At 34.5% G+C, this 5429-nt stretch overlaps 1 long non-coding RNA gene across 1 annotated transcript; it reads left to right on the top strand.

The window, feature by feature from the left end:
• Positions 1 to 484: 484 nt before the first annotated feature.
• Positions 485 to 1150, top strand: LOC128508343 (uncharacterized). Its single transcript, XR_008355898.1, has 3 exons — positions 485 to 599; positions 742 to 822; positions 949 to 1150. It is a non-coding gene; the product is annotated as an uncharacterized LOC128508343 (long non-coding RNA).
• The last annotated feature ends 4279 nt before the right edge of the window (positions 1151 to 5429 follow it).

Raw genomic sequence — 5429 nt, 5'->3', positions numbered from 1 at the left:
CAAAATTGTTTGAAATCTATGCACAGTATGTATGTATGTACATATGTGTACTGGATATGTGTGTGTGTGTGTGTGTGTGTGCGTGTGCATTGTGTCCCATGATGGGTTTTGATGCTATCCTAGTGCCTGAGTTCCCTGACATCTGTCTCCTGACCAATCCCCCCCCCCCCCCCCCTTGGATGAACGCTATTGAACATGAGTAATATATATGTTTGCCTAGGCCAGGTTTATGGTTATGTTTAGAGTGTGAGAGAAAAAATGAACAGGGTGTCAAGAGAGAGAGTAAAGTGCAGAACACACAGATGTTTATCATAGCTAAAAATGATGTTGCATTTCCTGTTTATCACAGCCATCAGTATATCTAACTTAATCTTCTACCAATCGCAAAACAACACATCTCTCTTTCCCCCTCTCTCTCATACCCACAAACGCACACAGACTGCAGTATCAGGCAAGCTGTTGAAAACATACTGTAAAAGCATTGAGAGTTACTGTATCCTAGCACATTATGGCCTCTAACCTGAAAGAGGACTTTGAAATTGAGTATGAAAGCATACGGAAAGTGGACAAAACTTGCGAAAGAGATACTCTGTGTAGAGGTAAGCGAGCACACACACACACACACACACACACACACACACACACACACACACACACAAAAATCAAAAACAGATTAATCACTTTTTAAAGAACTACTGCATATCCTTTTAAGAGTTTTATTTGTATGGTCTGAATATTTAGGAGCATTTTGGCCAACTGCACTCTGTCTTGGTGTGATGTGTATTCTTCAAGCAACTCTTAACATCGGCCTGAGACTAAACTGTAGGTCCAGGTTTTAACCTCAGGAAACATTTAATATGGTGTTATTCTATTATTATTATTTATATTTGGGTTTAAGTGGTATGATGTTAATCTGGACAGAATGTTTACTGTTAATATTTTCTTTAGTTAACCTAGAGGCTGGGACTGATCTATTAAACACAAGCTTCCACAACCTGACCATAGATGAGCTTCGGACCAGTTGCACTGAGCTGCTTAAGGAGAAAAAACAGTTACACTTACAAAGAGACCAATTACAAATCAAAAACACCAACCTGGGTGAAGAGAGAGATGAGATAAAGGAGAGTAACAACAACTTAGTTAAGGAGAAAGAGGAGTTAAAAAATAAAAAAGATTCACTCCTGCATATGTTTCCTAAAATAGGTGAGTGATATTGAATTTTTTTTTATGTAAATTGAAGCACAATACCCATGAGAATTTTTATATCTATTTTTTCATCCTTAAATTTAAGTGTGTGGTTAAGCTGAGACTAACTGATAGCATGGACATCTTCGTGCAGGCAGGGTGACATATAGACTACATTTTGTTAAAGTACTGTAAATCTACAGTGTTAGACCTGTTCCCCAAAACAAATACAAGCACTGTGTTCAAAATTTCCTTACACAAATCACCTTAAAATAAGAAAACAAAATGCACTTTGCATAAAGCTTTGATAACTTTTGGTCCCGATATTTGCAAACGCTTAAGCTAGCTACTGGCTAGATGGCGTTACTCTTTATTAAAGCCTATTGCTGTTTAACTCAAGTACGAGGGGCAAAAGTTAAACTATGACTTTTGATTGTGCAGAATAACAGAACACAGTTATAAGTGATTATTTTGATTGGGATTTTAAAGACGAATGTTTCTCTATATACTGTTATCCCCTATTACACTAATGGATTTATCTCATCCTTTGGATACAATCATGGTAGAAAGTTTTCTCAGTACGCTGAAGCTGAAATTAGACAACCCAATCTTCTTATCAGTCTTACGCTTTCACACGAAATTTCATCATTAAGTCCCAGTTTGAATTGAATGCCCTCTGTAGGATGGAGCACTCTGGTTCATTCTAGCAAATAAATGCTATTGTACAGTAGGACACTTAATTATTAATGTTAATTGATTATTAATTAACATTATTATTAATGTTGGTTAATTGATGCACTGATACTTATGTCTGACTAAGTTTAAGTACAGTACATGTTTTTGATAGACTTAGTTATTACTCACTCAGGGATTTTATGTGTTTAAACAGTATGCTTAATCAAAGTAAGGGACAAGCCAACCTTAGATTGCTGCCTTTCAAATAAGAGCACATGGTAATGTTACATGTTAAACTTTAGTGTCCATTCAGCGTAAAATGAAAAAGACCAGAAGAGCAAAAATTAGGAAAGAAGGGCACATCAATGTACTGTAAGAAAAAAATATCTGGGACTTTAAAGGCATGACAGTGATTTAGGAGGTTGCTATGTTAATACTTGACAGGTAGTATAAACGTATTCAGCATAGTTTAATCTAATTTTGTATATATAGCGCCTTTAACAATGGACATAGTCGCTAAGCAGTTTTACAAAAACAATAGAAAATTAGGGAATGAGTAGGAAAATTATGAAGAAAATATGAGGATCAGATTGTCCCTGATGAGCAAGCTGAGGGTGACTGTGGCAAGGAAAATCCTCCTGAGATGGCAATAGGGGGAGACCTTAAAACCCATAAAAAAACTAATTGCCATGTTGTTGTTTGATTTAACATTATTAGATTAGATCAGATTAGATTCAACTTTGTAACTGCACATGCAAATGAAATACAGTTAGCATCCAACCAAAAGTGTTTTCACTATATGAATAATTTGCATATATAAACAGTATATAGGGAGGTAGCTAAATTACATTGGGTGCAAATGAGCAAATAATCATAGGTGGTGCTATTGTATACCATTATAAAGAAATTGCATGTGAACTGAATACAGAGAAAGAGTGATGTACAATGAGTGCAATGATTTCAGTGTATGCATTGAGAAAGATATTGTATACTATGATAAATAATTTGCATATATAAACTATATATATATATATATATATAAACTGTTATGGAAATGGTGCAAGAGTGCAATGAACGAAGATATATGGCATGATAAAATAATATGCATATGTAAATTTACAATTTACAATAAGGGTTATATACAATGAGTGCAATGGTTGTACGTAGATAAAGGAGCATAACATCATATACCATGGCTATGATATTGCAGTTAAAAGGGTATACATGTGTTCAACTTGTTATTGTAGTTTCTATTGAAAGAGTGCATCAATGAGTTTGAGAGCAGAGCTTCTCCCTTTCTCCATTTACCAAGGAAATCATGGATAACAATTTAAAGGTCCTCACACATTCCTACTCAACTAAAGAATGAGTATTTCTACTTTTCAGTGTAAGAGAAGGATATAATAATAATAATAATAATAATAATAATAATAATAGTAATAATAATAATAATGAGGAGGTGGTGGTGGTGTGTATTGTGTATTGAAATATGGAAAATAAAAAATGGAGTTCATGTTCAGGTTTTTGTCCCAGTTCAGGGAAGTGAAAATTGGCCTTACAGCAGAGGGATTACAGAGAGATTTGGATTTATTTAAAACTATAAGCCTAAAAATACTCTTTTTAAATGCTATTTAAAATCTATATCTCACAAAGTTAAAGAAAATGCTTTTCTTTTGCATTCACTTGGTTGCCCAGTTCTTTTTTTAAAATATTTATTGAGGTTTCATCAGTAAATATTGTCATATAGCATACATTCAGTACCTGTGACATGGGCAGACATGTAAATAATTATGATTAAGCATCACCGATTATAGTACACTGTTTTTTTCTTTTAAAAGTGGACCTCATCAGGTTGGGATGGAAATATTTCAACTCCAGCCTTTACTACATCTCTACTGAAAAGAAAAGCTGGAGTATGAGCAGACTGGAGTGCAAAAAGAATGCTGCAGACCTGGTGATCATAAATAGCAAAAAGGAAGAGGTAGGTAATGTAAGAATGAGAGAGAGAGAAAGAGAGAGAGAGAGAGAGACTGATTATCATTCTGATAGATAGAATGATTACTGATATTGCACTCTCATTCTTACAGGACTACATCATTTACCTGTTGGGAAACAAATCTCAGGCTTGGGTTGGTCTGAAAATGAGCACTGGAAAGGAGTGGATGTGGGTAGACGGAACAAAACTCAGCAATGGGTAAGATCAGAAAACTTTGTTAATATTGAAGTAAAGTAGACCTATAGATATGCAAAATAATACTTATTATTATATTAATTAATTATTATTCAAATATACTGCTCGAGAAATTGTTAAAACCCGAAAGGACCTTGTATATATGTTTAAGTCAAATCGGGATTAACTCTTCCCTTAATGTTTTTTTTGTAAGCTACATATTTTCCATCAATGAATACCACACAAAAAATGTTTCTTTGCCTTATGAATATACATCACATACATTAGGTAAAGGTACTGGAAGTGTGACTAAATACATATTCAGTTTAACTGACCAACATTTGGGCAATTATAAATATGCTAAGATTGTTAAGTTTTATAAGTCATTATTTATTTTGTCTGTCTATTACCTTAACATGCATGCTATTTTTTAAGGTAATATCACTTGGAGATTAATGGCACCCCAGTCCTGAAATAATTTGCTGTGTATTCTAAAAATGAATCTTAATAAACACATGCTAAAAGAGTTGAGCTAAAGATGTGTAAATAAAAATTCTCTGGGTTTCAGGTACAACGGACTACTAAATAATGGGAATAATGAGCCACATGATGGAAATACAACCATGGGGGAGAATAAGATCACCAAGTCTTGCACTTATGAAGAGTGGTGGGTCTGTGAGATGAATGTTTTTGAGTGATGAAGCTTTAATTAAATCCACACAGCGGCAGACAACACTGAGATCCACTCCTATTTACCAAGAACATGAGTCTGATGCTATAATAGGGACAGACTCACCAAAAAAACAGGTTATTTTTTCCAGTCTCTACCTGAACCTGTGCCCACAGTAGCCTATGAACCCGGTTATTGCTTGACAGTGGTGAAAGTCTGTGCAGACTTCTGCTATTCTATCAGAATTGCAAATAGTGGTGTCCATAATTATGTCAAAACTCCATGTGAAAATGCAAAAAAACAGTAGTTTCCTAAATACAGTACTTATATCAGCCCTTCAGAGTAAGCAATTTTAAAATGCCATCTCATGTCACATTCAGTTTAGTGTTATTTTTAATATTGATTTAAATTTCGTGTGTTGCTTCTAATGTGCTTTTATTTAATCATCTATGAGGGGCATTCAAGTCATAGCAAAGCTTTTGATTTTGCACAATTGAAAGCCACAGTTTTAGAGTAAAACCTCTTTATTCTTTATTATATTTTTTTATTATTTCTACCCTTTATTAGTGTATATAATTCCCTGCTACACTAATTGCAATATTTCATAAAACACTGGCTTCCCAGGATCTCCTTTGATATGGCTTGGAGCAAGGTCAGGACTGTGCATAGGATGTAGCGATAACTCCCAGCTCCAGTTCCTGTAATGTGCAAGTGGTGTACAGTATGTGA

The sequence above is a fragment of the Clarias gariepinus genome, chromosome 20 (assembly GCF_024256425.1).
Source record: "Clarias gariepinus isolate MV-2021 ecotype Netherlands chromosome 20, CGAR_prim_01v2, whole genome shotgun sequence".
Taxonomy (NCBI): Eukaryota; Metazoa; Chordata; class Actinopteri; order Siluriformes; family Clariidae; genus Clarias; species Clarias gariepinus.
This window is presented reverse-complemented; position numbering and strand designations above follow the sequence as displayed.